Genomic DNA, 17,694 nt, shown 5'->3' with positions numbered 1-17,694 from the left:
TACGAGCAGTCTTTGACAATATGATTTATTGACAACCACCGCCGTGGTCTCGGTGAAGATCACGGTCAGAAGGCGAGACACAGTGGGGCGCGGTTGACGATTGGCCAAGGCAACTTCCTCCACGCACACCCAAGACACAACACTGCGCCGGTATTTAAAATTAAAATGTTGAATGCGTTGTGTGAGAAATGACAGATCAGCATGCATGTCAGCACAGGCCAAGATTTAGTATACAAAATAGAATTGTCAATGACACCAAGTTGATTACCGAAAACAGTTTTAAAATAAACATTATGCCAACCCTATTTTTTGTACATTAGTATATATGTAATTAGCAAAACTAACACAACAATGTATCATTTTATTGATAAAGATTACCACGCAACTGCTAATAATTTGGTTGACAGGAGCCCAAAATATATTACCAAACAGAAATATCTGAGTTTAGACAGGATAATGACATTCACAATGAGTGTGTTTCCACTACAATAGTCTGATCATGTCAACAACATAGGGAGCTGCTTTGCGGTAATGCTGAGCACACTGGACATGCAATTCAGCGGTCTCGGGTTCGATTCCATCTACGCGTGGCAGAAATTGAAACGATTAAACGTTCTGAAATCCCCCGGGCCTATGTGCACACAGTAGTAGAAACGGGTACGCAACATTCGATCGCCAGGCCCCGATGTGATGGTGATGAAGTGTGTCTACTCCAGCGGCTCCCAAGGTGTCTCACCAGCGTGGAGAGAGTCGGCCACAATACCTGTAGAGGGGCTCTCTAAAACAACCTCGAGCAGAGGCCCTTCCGCCAGCAGTGGCGTGAGCGAGCAATTGCAGGGGCTGCACCTTTATTTACCTTTGTTATTACCCCCCCCCTCCGTACCGTTTCTCCCGCAGACTCGCGGATCATCCATCACGCGCAGAGGGCGACCAGCTGAAAACCAGAGCACTGGTTACGACATCCATTGCCCTTCTCCACTCGCTGGGATAAGGCGGCTTCGTGGGACAGAGGGCGGCAACACTCGATGGCTCTTCAACCCGGCCATTTGTTTTGTCAAACCAAAGACAAGGAGGTCAGGGAGAACTAAGACTTGCGGAAAACGTTTCTGGTTGTGGGTCAATACGCGACGGTAGAAAACAAGTGATAGTGCAATAAATATTGCAGGCATTGCAGGGCTAAGGTTAGATTCTGATGCATTTCCAAAGAAGAATAACATTGCATTATTGATGTGCAGTGTATGCGTGTTCCTTAGATACAGATATGAACATCAGCTGCCATTAACAGACAAGCACTGACAATTGTAGATACCGCTGGGGGTGTTTTTATTCTAATATCTGCAAACAGAATCTTCCCATTATTGGATGCCGTGCAGCCAGACGACAGCTTGGCTGTCATAACAGCGGCAGGGTCTTGGCAAGCTCATGCTTAAATCTTCTTGGTATACATTTGCATCCCAAATTATCGTTGCCTGGCCCACGCATTACGATGCCAAAATCGGCCGCTCCTGAAATCTTGAACTGCTGTTCATTTGGCCGTGGGATTTGGAGATTGTATCGCGTGGCTCCTGTGTCTTGATCTCATGTTGGTCAGCTTTGATGTCTCATATCGTGAGTGCTCGATGAATCCCACATTTTGAACTCCAGTGGGATGCCTCCAAGCCATCTGCAGCAGCGTCCCATGTCTCTGGTTTTAGCCCGAGGGGCTTTTTGTGGCTTTGATGCAAAAGCCAGATGGAGCTTTGTGGTGCCAAACAAAGAGTATTTTAATGTGCGTCACTCGCGCACCGCTCCATTCACTTTTCAGCCTCCTTTTGTTCTGTCGGCTTCTCCGACACCGTTGTCGCGCCTTCTCCTTCTGTGGAAACACATCACGTTCAGAATGGGTGAATGCCATGTGCGGCCGATCGTATCCAAAAAAAGTCGCACTTTAAATTCCTCGCCTGCATTGTGGCGATTTTGTGCCACGTAAGCAAACGCAGTGTGAATAAAAGTAGCAAGCCAGCTCTTATTATTATTATTATTGTAGTCACTATTATAATAGTTTGGATTCTTCTATGGCATAGACGATGTGAAAGCCAACACGACATCAATATCTCGCTGAAAGTAACAGATTAATAGACATCAGGTAATAGTCAAAATATTTGGAAACACCTTTTGGCAAGTTACCACCGAATTCGCTTTTTAACACTTTCCAACGAAGGCTACACGCATTAATCAACTATTTGTGTCCATCTTCTGTTTGTCTGTCTGTAACATGGGGAGGTCATGATACATCAACACAACTTCCGTGTAACGTTGGGTTGCCATTACTGACTTACCCTATAAAAACGGCCACAATGTTCAAAGAGTTACCCAACACTTGGCCATTACAATCAGTTGCTTAAAGGTCAAACATCGTTAAGCGAGGCGGCGCCATCGCGTCTTATCTGCTGTGTGCCGCAATATTCTCATGCGCCTCTGAAACCGGCTTCATCGTCGCTGACGAAACACTTCCGAAAAACAAAACGCAGGTTGCAAGGGAGTCACGGAATCCGCGAGCGTTCTCGCGTTGTTGTTTTTCTTCTTCCCGGCTATTTGCAAGCGGCATCTCTGCACGTCGGGCGCGGTACCGGCTGTGACGGAGAGGTCGGCGAGTTTGAGGGGGAGGTCGGCAGTGGAGAGCCCCGCGGGGGAGCCCAGGATGTTGACGAGAGCGTTCCTCCTGCCCGAGCGTCCCGAAGCCACGAAGTCGGCAAACTCCCCGTCCACATCACTCATGTCTGAACAGCGCACCTCATAGCAGCTCCACCTGCGTGGACAGCCACGGTCGCGGCATTGCCAGCGTCATTTAGCAAAGCACAGCAATTTAAATACTTTTAACAATAGTACAAAAAAACTCGGCACGGTGCAAACGTGATGCGCTGCAACAGCGAAGCACACCAAAAGCGTGGCCCAATACATCACGCGGTGCCTCCTAAGCCACGACGCGTCCCATCGTTTTGACCTTGCTCGAACTAGCATGGCACTGCCTTGGTTCAGCGGAATCTCCCTGGTTTATCCAACTGAAAAGTGTCACGCTAAAGGTATCCCGGCTTCTCGAGGATACCGGGTGGCTCAGTGGTTCGAGCGCTGGGCCGCCACTGTCAACATGCTGGCTTCGAGCGTTGCCAGTTCCTGGTCTCAGCCTGGTTGACAATGACTTCACAATAAAAAAAAACAATTACATTGAAATTAATTCTGCGCTTAAGTCGCCTAAATTCCAGCTTGCAGATGAAAAATATTGATTTGTCAGGGCGATGAATATTATACTGTTTGTGGCAGAGGAGGTGGGATAGTGCTGCCCTCTCCTGTGTAAAGCAGAGGCCACGTGATGTGCATCTCAGAGCATGCTCGGCCACGTTGCTTCTGTGTGCCATCTGTAACATGGGGGTTGGTTGCCCGGCTCCATGAGAGGCCCCAATAAGCACTCCGTCTCGTGACACGACGCTCCACAACGAGGATTCGTTTGGGGGAAAGTGACAACAAAGTCAGTCAATCTCCAGAAAACATTTCTACATTTTTGGATCGGAATATTCATTTCCTCAAAACCATTCTGCAACATTTTCATAATGTGTTGATATTACAAAAAAGAGGCAACGTGGACAAAACTACCCGACCTAAGAGATATAGTTGACAAAAACAGAATGGCCTGTGTAGGTTTTTGCAGTTCTGCTGAATAACGCTCCTGACACTTTTTTGGGTTGAATCGCGTGCTGCAGCAATCGCTAACGGTGAGGCAGGACCCGAAATTTCCTGAAAAAGCTATCGGCATGCGAAGCTAAACGTCGGACAATACACCGTCCAACCTGAACACACTTCGGAGAGCTAAACCCCGGCCGGCGGAAACGTTTCCGCCGCGGTTTGCCGGTGCCGGCACGCTCAGGCGCGTGTCTCTCCGCCCCCGAGGTCCACGCCTGCTGGGCAACTTCATCCGACGCGACCCCCCCGCTCCGTTCCTGAGCGCAACAAGGGCAGACGACCCGGCGCGTAACGATTCGGCGCCGTTTTGTCGCACTGGCGCGGCACAGCCGGCGAGGGGGAGACTCGTGCAGGCGGGCGCGTGTCAGCGCTCTCGCCGCCACGGGCGTGAGCTCGCGTGGACGGGAACCTCGCGCGTTACGGCTCTTCGCACGTGACAGCGCGGCGAGTGGTGTGATGTGTCACATTTACAGCTGATAACAGACGAAGAAACTTTCGTCAATAACACTGCCGTAAATTAAATACGTATGACAGGCAATGTTTCGGGCAATGACTCTTATTCGTTGCCTATCCAGGGTAATTACCTGAAGTATCCCCCATGGTACATACAGGGTGTTTCAAAAACATGTTACCACTGACATGGGACTAGAGTTTTTAATGGGAAAAGAACGTAACATGATCGCCATCGTTGTCAACGCGTGCATGGAATCTTCTCCAGGTGGTATCCGGAGCCCGGAGGCAGCACATTTCTCGGGGCTTTGTTGCAAATTCTCAGAAGTGTTATCGTCTTTTTCAAGCACCCTGTATTTTTCTTTCCAGGCAGTGTTATTGACGAATGTGTTGAATTGTTTTGTGAACTGTGCTCGTGCACCACAGCCAACGCAGCAGCGGCAGTAGCAAATAATTTGGTAACATGGACGTTGTAATCATCGTGTGATATTTATTTAGTTTGTAACCCAGCAGTGAAGGAAAATCAAACCTCAACATCATCATGAACAAACCCTGTAACACCGCACTCCCATATTTGTCTCACCACGTACACAAAGATGTATTTTTTTTGACACAACCCATCAGCCCCACGGCATCCTGGGAGTGCAGTTTATCATCAGCATCAGTTTATTATAACCGGTCTCAACGCTAATTTTCTCATCTGCAGTCAGGCTTGCTTGAGCCAGCGTTGGAGAATTGCCAGATGTTTATGAGCCAAGGGCACTTTCTATCAGACATGGGTCCGAGTTCGACACGAAACTAGATGATACATCACATCAATGTCGTCCTGCGCTCATTATGAAGATTATGATCTGCATACACCCCCGTCGCTCCAACTGCCCCCTTCCAACCCCCAACCCCCTTCCTTCACAGGCGTCCGTGCCCCCCAATATCTTGAGCCACTGCCCGCCGCTGCTTTGCTCCCTGCCTCGCTGGCGCTGCCAGCCTCCTCCACGGCCGTGGGCAGCGAGAGCGCCGCTTCTCTGGCCCTGCAGGCGTTCTAATCACCTAAGCCACCGAGACGTCATCCATCATGCGTTGCAGTCCTGATGATCATGACAAATTTACTCTGCAGCAGCAGGCGTTATATCTATGTGCTGTGAATTGAATTTTAAATGGAATGCAACATGCGCCCTTGCCTTCATTGAACTCTAATGTGACCCGAGCACCGCGTAACACAACAAAATACATGAAGATGTTTAGAAAGTAAGACAATTTGCACAACCTTTGAATCGTACCGAAATTCAAGATCGAGGTGTCACCAGAGTTGCGGGCGAGACCACGCATCGCCAACGCTCTCTACCCTGTGCCAGACACAGCAGCAGCAGCTGCAGCAGCAGCAGCTGCTGCTGCACAACACGTCTCACGGTTATTTTCGTCTCGCTCTTTGATGAAGTATGTTTTCTCACAGTTGCCACCTATGAGGTATACAAACCACCAGGACATAATGGGAAGAAGAATATCTCACAGCACCGTGGAGCGGAGAACTACATTACGCAGATAACAAAGATATACTCTTAATATCCCTGGAAGACTCACACATTCCAGAGCATCGCCACCGAAAAAACTAGGACAGGTGGCAACCCGAAACGTTTAGCATGCTCGTGGGGAGGCAGCGGAGGACAACGATCAATGCCGGAGGGCTTAGTGTGGCAGGCAGGAGCCGTGCGCCTGCCGAGTGATGACCTCCCTGCTGGTGCACAACACCGTGTGCTCGGCAGCCCGGATGTCCGCAGCAAGGGAGACGCAAACAACAAAAACTGAAAAGTTGACATTTTTTTTAGTGGCCTTGGTGGAGAGAACAGTGGTAGGCTTAGGGGAGAGGCTAGCGTGAGGTAGAGGGCACGTACTTAGACGAGTACGTTAGGGTGAGTGTCAAGAGGAAGGCAAGTTCTAGTGACTGAGTGGTTAGGGTGTCAACGGCAGGGGGAGTTCTAGTGGCTGGTTGGTGAGGGTGTCAGTGGCAGGGGGAGTTCTAGTGGCTGGTTGGTGAGGGTGTCAGTAGCAGGGGGAGTTCTAGTGGCTGGTTGGTGAGGGTGTCAGTTGCAGGGGGAGTTCTAGTGGCTGGTTGGTGAGGGTGTCAGTGGCAGGGGGAGTTCTAGTGGCTGGTTGGTGAGGGTGTCAGTTGCAGGGGGAGTTCTAGTGGCTGGTTGGTGAGGGTGTCAGTTGCAGGGGGAGTTCTAGTGACTGATTGGTGAGGGTGTCAGTTGCAGGGGGAGTTCTAGTGGCTGGTTGGTGAGGGTGTCAGTGGCAGGGGGAGTTCTAGTGGCAAGTTTGCTCCACCCACAAACTTCCCCTGGGTTGGCTTTTCTGTAGTTTTTTTTCTATAACTTCTGCAGATTATTTGACCGAGGTGTCTATAAATGGTTCACCCCTGTATCGTCGAATTAACGCATGGACAGCAGTCAGCTTCTTCAAGGCTAGTGTGTGCATGTGCTTGCGTCGCCGCACGTTCACTTTGCATTCCCTGAATGCGTCGCGCTACGCGTGGCATAAATAGCTCGCGCTCCTTTCTGGAGCGATTCCAGAGGCCTGCGATTCCACTTTCTAAGTGCTGGTAGGAGGTGGCAAATTGAAGTGGCTTCGCTCCCGTAAAATACTCAGACATATTGACGAGGGAGATAACCATTCCACGTGGCCACACGCACGCCGCTCTGCACGAGTGCCCTTCTCTTTATTTACGGCAGCGAGACGACCGTGTCCGCTGAGCCCGTCAGCTCGCGTCACAATGACAGTTCCGCAGGACGTCCCCAGGGCTGCTGCAGGGGCCTTGGGAAGCGCGCAGCAGATTTGTCATCACAAATCCGTGCCCAGGACCGAGAGCCAAGGGCGCAGCCGAACGGATGTCTTCCGTGGTGAATTCGCGAGGTTCACGATGGCTCACAACGTGGTCCCCCCTTCCCCCCCCCCCCCCTACTGGGCTCTGCCCAGGGGTTCCGCAGCGGCCGGGCTCTCTCCGACCGTCCCCTTGCATGGACGGTGGCGGGCTCCTGCCATGGGTGCTCGCGGCTTATTCCGTTGGTTTCCCGCGGTCGCTCTATTCTAGGAGGGGGGAGGGGGGCGATGAAACGTTCATTGTCGGCCACTTCGCTGTGCATCCAAAGGGGCTGTCAACGGCGGTCTCGAGCGTCGAGGCTCGAACCGCCGTGCCTCAACAGAATCGCTCCGTCACGATTTCACCCAAAAAGGGATGACGAGGATGAATCATCTCGCGCACTCACTCATTCGCGTGATTTCCTCCCAGCTGGTGTGGCTGCCCAGGCATGAGACACCACGACGACGGTGATGACGGTGATGACGCGCATCTCATGTGAGCTCGCACCTGACGGAGCCTGCAGCACGCCTTGCTTCAATCGCGCACAAGCAGCACGTCGCCATTGAAGCAGACCGCGGCATGTTGTTTCACACACAGCCCTCTTTGTCAGTCCACTGCTGGATGAGGGCCTCCTCAAGCCGTGTGGAAGCGTGGGGATTGTATTTGACCACAGTTCAGCGTGCTGGTCAGCTTGCTGCTCATTGCTGTTTGGTGAAGGTGGGGAGCGTCAATGTGGCAGACATGGAAGTACAGTACAGTGATTTTTCTGCACTACCCTCTCCTGCCCACCGTCATAGTCCCGCACGTAGCCTAGAGCACCTGCTGGTGCGTTCTTGACGCTTTGGCCATATTGTCAAAGGGCGATGGAAAACAGCAATTTCTGAAGAGGGGGACGATGCCGCTTCAGTCTCCTGCCTTAAAATGTCCCGCGATAAACAACTCCGGTCCCTGGGGGAAGCAAAATTACAATCAGCCAGATGTCCTGCGGCGCCGTCAGCCGGCGCGATTATAAACGACAGCACCCCCCTCCAACCTTCCACTCCGCAGTCACCTCGTAGGCTCCCTCCCCCCCACCCAGCTCGTCCCTGATCGAGTGCTCGCGGGAGCACAATGGGTGGGGGGCGAAGATTACAGAGGCGGTTTAGGGAGACGGTGCTGTCCGCTGTGTCGAGCATGGCGCTTGCAGGTGGCTGCGTACACCTGTGTACACCTGTGTACACCTGCGTACACCTGTGTACACCTGCGTACACCTGTGTCCGTGCAGGTAAAAGCGGCAAACACCGTCAAAGCACATCACACCTCCATCACTTGTTCATCAGTGTGATTGCACATTCGCACGGCAGGGACCGGTCTCTCTCTGTAGGGCACGACGACGACGGTTGATTTCTCACCGGGAGGAACCGGCCAGTTGCTGCGGTGCAACGGCGAGCAAAGTGCACAATGCAGAGGTCGCCGGTTCGATCTCCATCGCCGGCTCACGGCAGTTGAAGCAATGGTGCAAGTTCATTAAATCCCTCCGTATCTGTCCACCCAGCAGTATAAATGGCTCCACCACAGTTGATCGGCAGTTCGGGTGTGGTGGCAGTAATGTGTGGGTACTCCCACGCCTTGCAAGACGTCTGACCCAGCATGGAAAGAGTAGGCCAAATACCATCTGATAGGTGTTGCCTTAGGGCTCGTTCTAATGGGGCCCCTTGTGCCAGCAGTGACTCGAGCGTGACATTGCGGGGCAGCACCTTTACCTTCACCAAAGCCTTCATACTGCAAGAGAGCGTCAGTGCACGTGTGGTGATCTTCACGGAGGCACACACTTGACTTGGAAGTAACACGTTTATTACAACACCCCAACTGGGTAACAATAAACGTACTGAATAGCAACAGAGGTGATAGCCACTTGAGTATTACCTAAGCCACCACGGGGCAACTACATAACCGGGTCAGTCAGAAACATTCCGAATGACCCACGATGCCGAGCGAAGACCAAAGATCGGAGAGACGTAGCGCCGAGGGTTGATTCCAGAGGACAGCCCCGAGGGGGATCGGGACCCGGCCTTCATCGGCTCCTCCCTTGGCCACGCCCCCTTCCAGATCCTTCCCGAAGACTCTGGCCCCTACATCACGTGTCCCTCTCTCCCTCTTTTGGGCCCCCTTTGCCACCTCGTCCGGTCACGTGCCCTCTCGGGGTCACCCAGACTGTCACGTGCTCACCCGACCTCTCTCTCGCTGTCACCAGGACTATGCCCCCGAGGGCTCGCTTCCATGGCATACCCACTCTGGTGCCAGAGAGAGGCCCAAGACCCACAGTTCCACTCTCATGACAGTAGCTGGCGCTCACCGCCATAGTGACCCCATTAATGTCACTACACATGCACACATAATACATTCATATGATGGGCTTAATTGATAGCTAAAAATATTTCCGAACGTTCACAGCCGTGCGGTAATTTGTGTGGCTCTTTAATTCCGGAGTGGGATTTACCAAGGGCGGCTCTCCGACGTGCCCTGCGCAAAGCGGGCTAGAGTGCTAGACCACAGCGGGCTAGAGTGCCAGACCACAGCGGGCTAGAGTGCCAGACCACAGCGGGCTAGAGTGCTAGACCACAGCGGGCTAGAGTGCTAGACCACAGCGGGCTAGAGTGCTAGACCACAGCGGGCTAGAGTGCTAGACCATAGCGGGCTAGAGTGCTAGACCACAGCGGGCTAGAGTGCTAGACCATAGCGGGCTAGAGTGCTAGACCACAGCGGGCTAGAGTGCTAGACCACAGCGGGCTAGAGTGCTAGACCACAGCTGGCTAGAGTGCTAGACCACAGCGGGCTAGAGTGCTAGACCATAGTGGGCTAGAGTGCTAGACCACAGCGGGCTAGAGTGCTAGACCACAGCTGGCTAGAGTGCTAGACCACAGCGGGCTAGAGTGCTAGACCATAGCGGGCTAGAGTGCTAGACCACAGCGGGCTAGAGTGCTAGACTACAGCTGGCTAGAGTGCTAGACTACAGCGGGCTAGAGTGCTAGACCATAGCGGGCTAGAGTGCTAGACTACAGCTGGCTAGAGTGCTAGACTACAGCGGGCTAGAGTGCTAGACCATAGCGGGCTAGAGTGCTAGACCACAGCGGGCTAGAGTGCTAGACTACAGCGGGCTAGAGTGGGCTAGACCACAGCGGGCTAGAGTGCTAGACCATAGCGGGCTAGAGTGCTAGACCACAGCGGGCTAGAGTGCTAGACCATAGTGGGCTAGAGTGCTAGACCACAGCGGGCTAGAGTGCTAGACCACAGCTGGCTAGAGTGCTAGACCACAGCGGGCTAGAGTGCTAGACCATAGCGGGCTAGAGTGCTAGACCACAGCGGGCTAGAGTGCTAGACTACAGCTGGCTAGAGTGCTAGACTACAGCGGGCTAGAGTGCTAGACCATAGCGGGCTAGAGTGCTAGACTACAGCTGGCTAGAGTGCTAGACTACAGCGGGCTAGAGTGCTAGACCATAGCGGGCTAGAGTGCTAGACCACAGCGGGCTAGAGTGCTAGACTACAGCGGGCTAGAGTGGGCTAGACCACAGCGGGCTAGAGTGCTAGACCATAGCGGGCTAGAGTGCTAGACCACAGCGGGCTAGAGTGCTAGACCACAGCGGGCTAGAGTGGGCTAGACCACAGCGGGCTAGAGTGCTAGACCACAGCGGGCTAGAGTGCTAGACCATAGCGGGCTAGAGTGCTAGACCATAGTGGGCTAGAGTGCTAGACCACAGCGGGCTAGAGTGCTAGACCACAGCTGGCTAGAGTGCTAGACCACAGCGGGCTAGAGTGCTAGACCATAGCGGGCTAGAGTGCTAGACCACAGCGGGCTAGAGTGCTAGACTACAGCTGGCTAGAGTGCTAGACTACAGCGGGCTAGAGTGCTAGACCATAGCGGGCTAGAGTGCTAGACTACAGCTGGCTAGAGTGCTAGACTACAGCGGGCTAGAGTGCTAGACCATAGCGGGCTAGAGTGCTAGACCACAGCGGGCTAGAGTGCTAGACTACAGCGGGCTAGAGTGGGCTAGACCACAGCGGGCTAGAGTGCTAGACCATAGCGGGCTAGAGTGCTAGACCACAGCGGGCTAGAGTGCTAGACCATAGTGGGCTAGAGTGCTAGACCACAGCGGGCTAGAGTGCTAGACCACAGCTGGCTAGAGTGCTAGACCACAGCGGGCTAGAGTGCTAGACCATAGCGGGCTAGAGTGCTAGACCACAGCGGGCTAGAGTGCTAGACTACAGCTGGCTAGAGTGCTAGACTACAGCGGGCTAGAGTGCTAGACCATAGCGGGCTAGAGTGCTAGACTACAGCTGGCTAGAGTGCTAGACTACAGCGGGCTAGAGTGCTAGACCATAGCGGGCTAGAGTGCTAGACCACAGCGGGCTAGAGTGCTAGACTACAGCGGGCTAGAGTGGGCTAGACCACAGCGGGCTAGAGTGCTAGACCATAGCGGGCTAGAGTGCTAGACCACAGCGGGCTAGAGTGCTAGACCACAGCGGGCTAGAGTGGGCTAGACCACAGCGGGCTAGAGTGCTAGACCACAGCGGGCTAGAGTGCTAGACCATAGCGGGCTAGAGTGCTAGACCACAGCGGGCTAGAGTGGGCTAGACCACAGCGGGCTAGAGTGGGCTAGACCACAGCGGGCTAGAGTGCTAGACCACAGCGGGCTAGAGTGCTAGACCATAGTGGGCTAGAGTGGGCTAGACCACAGCGGGCTAGAGTGCTAGACCACAGCGGGCTAGAGTGCTAGACCACAGCGGGCTAGAGTGGGCTAGACCACAGCGGGCTAGAGTGCTAGACCACAGCGGGCTAGAGTGCTAGACCATAGTGGGCTAGAGTGCTAGCCTATAGCGGGCTAGAGTGCTAGACCACAGCGGGCTAGAGTGCTAGACCACAGCGGGCTAGAGTGCTAGACCACAGCGGGCTAGAGTGCTAGACCACAGCGGGCTAGAGTGCTAGACTATAGCGGGCTAGAGTGCTAGACTATAGCGGACTAGAGTGCTAGACCACAGCGGGCTAGAGTGCTAGACCACAGCGGGCTAGAGTGCTAGACCACAGCGGGCTAGAGTGCTAGACTATAGCGGACTAGAGTGCTAGACCACAGCGGGCTAGAGTGCTAGACTACAGCGGGCTAGAGTGCTAGACCACAGCGGGCTAGAGTGCTAGACCATAGCGGGCTAGAGTGCTAGACTATAGCGGGCTAGAGTGCTAGACCACAGCGGGCTAGAGTGCTAGACCACAGCGGGCTAGAGTGCTAGACTATAGCGGGCTAGAGTGCTAGACCACAGCGGGCTAGAGTGCTAGACCACAGCGGGCTAGAGTGCTAGACCACAGCGGGCTAGAGTGCTAGACCACAGCGGGCTAGAGTGCTAGACTATAGCGGACTAGAGTGCTAGACCACAGCGGGCTAGAGTGCTAGACTACAGCGGGCTAGAGTGCTAGACCACAGCGGGCTAGAGTGCTAGACCATAGCGGGCTAGAGTGCTAGACTATAGCGGGCTAGAGTGCTAGACCACAGCGGGCTAGAGTGCTAGACCACAGCGGGCTAGAGTGCTAGACCACAGCGGGCTAGAGTGCTAGACTATAGCGGACTAGAGTGCTAGACCACAGCGGGCTAGAGTGCTAGACTACAGCGGGCTAGAGTGCTAGACCACAGCGGGCTAGAGTGCTAGACCATAGCGGGCTAGAGTGCTAGACTATAGCGGGCTAGAGTGCTAGACCACAGCGGGCTAGAGTGCTAGACCACAGCGGGCTAGAGTGCTAGACTATAGCGGGCTAGAGTGCTAGACCACAGCGGGCTAGAGTGCTAGACCACAGCGGGCTAGAGTGCTAGACTATAGCGGGCTAGAGTGCTAGACTATAGCGGGCTAGAGTGCTAGACCACAGCGGGCTAGAGTGCTAGACTATAGCGGACTAGAGTGCTAGACCACAGCGGGCTAGAGTGCTAGACTACAGCGGGCTAGAGTGCTAGACCACAGCGGGCTAGAGTGCTAGACCATAGCGGGCTAGAGTGCTAGACTATAGCGGGCTAGAGTGCTAGACCACAGCGGGCTAGAGTGCTAGACCACAGCGGGCTAGAGTGCTAGACTATAGCGGGCTAGAGTGCTAGACCACAGCGGGCTAGAGTGCTAGACCACAGCGGGCTAGAGTGCTAGACCACAGCGGGCTAGAGTGCTAGACTATAGCGGGCTAGAGTGCTAGACTATAGCGGGCTAGAGTGCTAGACCACAGCGGGCTAGAGTGCTAGACCATAGCGGGCTAGAGTGCTAGACCACAGCGGGCTAGAGTGCTAGACTATAGCGGGCTAGAGTGCTAGACCACAGCGGGCTAGAGTGCTAGACTATAGCGGGCTAGAGTGCTAGACCACAGCGGGCTAGAGTGCTAGACTATAGCGGACTAGAGTGCTAGACCACAGCGGGCTAGAGTGCTAGACTATAGCGGGCTAGAGTGCTAGACCACAGCGGGCTAGAGTGCTAGACTATAGCGGGCTAGAGTGCTAGACCATAGCGGGCTAGAGTGCTAGACCACAGCGGGCTAGAGTGCTAGACCACAGCGGGCTAGAGTGCTAGACCACAGCGGGCTAGAGTGCTAGACCATAGCGGGCTAGAGTGGGCTAGACCATTGCCTGGCTGGCAATGGTCTAGCCCAGTGGCCTTCACTCATTTTCAGAGGAGGGTGGTAGGGGGGCACTTTCGCTGATAAGACATCACCAGTGTGAGTGGGGCCGCCACATATTTGAAACCATTGGGGGTTTGACAGCAGCAGTAGCGCGATGATGATGATGGGGCGGTGTTGTCACGTGTTGTGTATTGTCGGGGGCTGCGACACAGGTCACCACGCTGCTCTATCTCGCTACAAATTACCCTCAACAAAGCCGTATCCATTGCCCTTGTTTATACCTGATCGTACGGTAATTATGGTACGTTATGTTAAATTTACATCTCCAGATTGGAGCTACACATCAACGGGATCATTGTGCGATGTATTGAACAATCCCTTCATAATTATTTTTCGATGTAGCTCCTTTCACACTGTGGCATTCGCAGTTTGCTTTATACACCATACGCGATTCACGTTTAATCTCAAACAATTGAAAGGGCATCCCCAGAAGGGAAATCAGCTAGCACAGTCGGAACTCTGCTCCAGGAATTACTTTGGCACGCAAGATCCATGCCACCTAATTATTGTTTGCGATCATTAGATGACATCACTGTCACACAGATGACGGATAGGTGGTAATCTGTACCCGAGTGCCTTACACCGACATCGAGTGAGAAATGGATCTGTGTGTGTAATACTTGACACTCGTTGTAAAGACGTCTTGTAAAATACAAGAGTTCCCCGAGATACGCGCATTTAACGAGGAATGGACTCGACGCGTTTCGTGCAATGCGGAATCGTCGCTCGTCCGAAAGGGAGCAGCTTCATCAATTTCAGACGCACCTCGTTTCGAACGCGATTGATCATCATCTGCCTGCTCATCTCCTGAACAGAAGGCCGACGTCATTGCCCTGTCGTTTCGGATTTGTGTTTCTATTACCGTGTCGGTGTTTCATTATTGCGTGTCAATGTCAGACGCGTGCGCTTCACGTGGGCTTGCCCCTTGTGCCTCGCTTGACAATAACGAGGTTCGGGAATATTTAATCCGCGAAATTAATTAAATCCATTTGGTGATTTGGACAGCGAGCTGCTGCTGCTGGGGAGATGAGCCCGATGCGGTTACGGGGAAGCAAAGGTGACGCGGCTCGCACAAAGCACGAGAATACATCCACAATAACAACAACAATAACACAACAATAATAACAACAACAACAACCTACGTTCATAATGAACCCATAACGTAACAGACCGTGTCCCAAGAATCACTTGACATTATTTAAACAAAGACAATCTAATTGCAAACTGCCTTAACTCGTGATGATGTTATTGTAGAAACAGCAATATAGTTTTTCTTGGTTTCTTTCGGTAAAGTTACGTAGAAGGGAAATAATACAATAATACAAATAAAACATAATAAAATATTTTCTCACGACGTTTCGGCCACAACGCAAGCAGCCGTCCTCAGGTGAAGAACACAACAGCCCAACAGGCCTGTTCTTCACCTGAGGACGGCTGCTTGCGTTGTGGCCGAAACGTCGTGAGAATCTTATTTTATTATGTTTTATTTGTATTATTTTATTATTTTCCTTCTACGTGACTTTATCGAAAGAACCAAGAAGATGAATCCCTGCAGTCACGAAAGCTTTAAATCGAAAAATAAAAGCCATATAGTTTTATTGGGTATAGTGCACCCTTAAATGCTCCACAACCAAGCAGGCCATAAAGTATAAAGTAGATGAAGCTTCGCTTGACAAAATGAACAACGGTTCTCTTTGAAGTCTCAATCAATTTGACAGCCTATTTCATCGAGCACAGGTGAATGGAGGTGGGTTTACGCGGCACTTAGCAGCACCCATTAGCAAACTGACAATTTACATCAAAGCGTCGATACCAACAGTGATGCTGATTTTCTGTTGAGACTGTAGTTTTAAGACAAACTCCGGCCAGGTGTCCTAGAGAGGCTTCTTAGAGTGTCAGGCACCACACACTGGCACGTGTGTCCCCCCTGTGCGCGCGCTGACGCAGACTCAGCGGATCAAACTGCGGCATGAAAGCTGCCGAAATGTGTCGCGGTCGTCTCCGCGAGTGAGACGAATTGACAAAGTGCGGCTCAGTTTAAAGTCCCCAACAGAATTACAGCGTCCCTATGCCACGGGTCATTCACCAAAAACACAACATACAGGCACGATAACGAGCGATGTTGTAAAACAAACGGAAAGAGAGAAGTGATGGCTTATTTCCTTATCATATCGCATCGCGTGCATGGCTGTAAAGAAAGTCCTAATTCCACGGCGTCCCAGTGACTCAGTGTCAACAGCCATTCCAGTCCATGGTACAGAGCCGAGGCTGCCATGGACAGGACCTAAGTGTCCCCTCCCTGTCCTCCGTCTCCATCGGTGGCCAGAGCCACGCTGCCTTGTTGCCTTTTCACCGCCAGACATCGCGATGGCTGAATAATCCCTAACCAGCGCGTCGCGCCGCGTGAATGTTAATCTTCAATGAGGCTATCGAATGAGTAAACACTTCGGCTGCGGCACCTGTGCCACGCCACACCAAATCCGCGTTTCATTTGGTTTTCCTCTCTTTTCTCACGAGATGCTTTTCCTCGAAAGTAGAATTCCATTCGACACAAACCACACGACGTTCCCTTGCCATTCAGGAGCCCGGTCGCAGCGTCAGTCTAGACACGACTTGGAAGACAGAGAGGCAGCCCTTTGGTCGGCTACAATTCGATGCGAAGAGAGCAGAGAGAGATAGCGAGAGCGAACGTCTGGGCGACGTTGCCTACTCACCACCGATCATCCGCCGCGCGCCCGACGGGATGCGAGGAGTGCGGAGCCGTCTGCGACCCGGGCGCCTTCGGGTGGCGTCCGCCGTGTCCCGCCGACCCCCCGGACGAGCGCTCCCCCAGCCGAGACAGACAGACAGAGAGAGGGACAGACAAAGACAGACAGAGAGAGAGAAAGACCGACAGAGAGAGAGAGACGCCTCCTGTGCCCGGGTGGCTCTTCCCTCGCGGTGACATCACGCGCCGGGCTGGGCCACGACGCCCAAGGGGGCGGGGGGGCGGGGGGGCGGCGATCGCTCTCAACTCGCAGCCCGGTCAGCGATGCGTGGTGCGTGGGGTGTCTGTGGTGTGTGGAGTGTGTGTAGTGTGATGTTTGTGGGGTGTGTAGTGTGTGTGTGGTGTGTGTGGTGTGGGGTGTGTAGTGTGTGTGTGGTATGTGCGTACGCGTTTGTGTAGTGTGTGGGGTGTGTGTGTAGGGTGTGTGATGTGTGTGCTGTGTGTGGGGTGTGTGGTGTGGGGTGTGTGGTGTGTGTGGGGTGTGTGGTGTGTGTAGTGTGTGGGGTGTGTGCGGTGTGGGGTGTGTGGTGTGTGGGGTGTGTGTAGTGTGTGGGGTGCGTGCGGTGTGGGGTGTGTGATGTGTGTGCTGTGTGTGGTGTGTGTGGTGTGTGTGGTTTGTGTGATGTGTGTGGGGTGTGTGTGGTGTGTGTGGTTTGTGTGGTGTGTGTGGGGTGTGTGCGGTGTGTGTGTGGTGTGTGTGGTGTGTGTGGGGTGTGATGTGTGTGCTGTGTGTGGTGTGTGTGGTGTGTGTGATGTGTGTGTGGTGTGTGTGGTTTGTGTGATGTGTGTGGGGGGTGATGTGTGTAGTGTGTGTGGTGTGTGTGGTGTGTGTGGTTTGTGTGATGTGTGTGGGGTGTGTGTGGTGTGTGTGGTTTGTGTGATGTGTGTGTGGTGTGTGTGGTGTGTGTGGGGTGTGATGTGTGTGGTGTGTGTGGGGTGTGATGTGTGTGATGTGTGTGTGGTGTGTGTGGGGCGTATGGTGTGTATGGGGTGTGTGATGTGCGCGTACGCGTGTGTGTGGGGTGTGTGTGGTGTGTGTGATGTGTGTGGTGTGTGTGGTGTGTGTGGGGTGTGTGTGTGTGGTGTAGGGTGTGTGGTGTGTGTGTAGTGTGTGGTGTGTGTGGGGTGTGTGGTATGTGCGTACGCGTGTGTGTTCCGGCAGCCTTTGCAAGCGAGATGCTTTTGAGTGTCGGCAGAGGCAAACTTGCAGCTCTGCCGTCCTTT

General features: G+C 53.2%; 1 long non-coding RNA gene across 2 annotated transcripts; it reads right to left on the bottom strand.

Moving 5' to 3' along the window:
• LOC144732887 (uncharacterized) lies at positions 1 to 16,665 on the bottom strand. 2 transcript variants are annotated; one of them, XR_013588257.1, is made up of 3 exons: positions 16,418 to 16,640; positions 2,610 to 2,788; positions 1 to 1,855 (listed from the first exon to the last, which is right to left on the bottom strand). It is a non-coding gene; the product is annotated as an uncharacterized LOC144732887 (long non-coding RNA). The 2 variants fall into 2 exon arrangements; XR_013588256.1 differs by having other exon boundaries at positions 1 to 2,788; positions 16,418 to 16,665.
• Between the last annotated feature and the right edge of the window lie 1,029 nt (positions 16,666 to 17,694).

This window comes from Lampetra planeri, chromosome 2, assembly GCF_965212315.1.
Source record: "Lampetra planeri chromosome 2, kcLamPlan1.2.h2, whole genome shotgun sequence".
Taxonomy (NCBI): Eukaryota; Metazoa; Chordata; class Hyperoartia; order Petromyzontiformes; family Petromyzontidae; genus Lampetra; species Lampetra planeri.
Note: the sequence above shows the minus strand (reverse complement) of the source record. Positions and strands in the feature narration are given on the sequence as shown.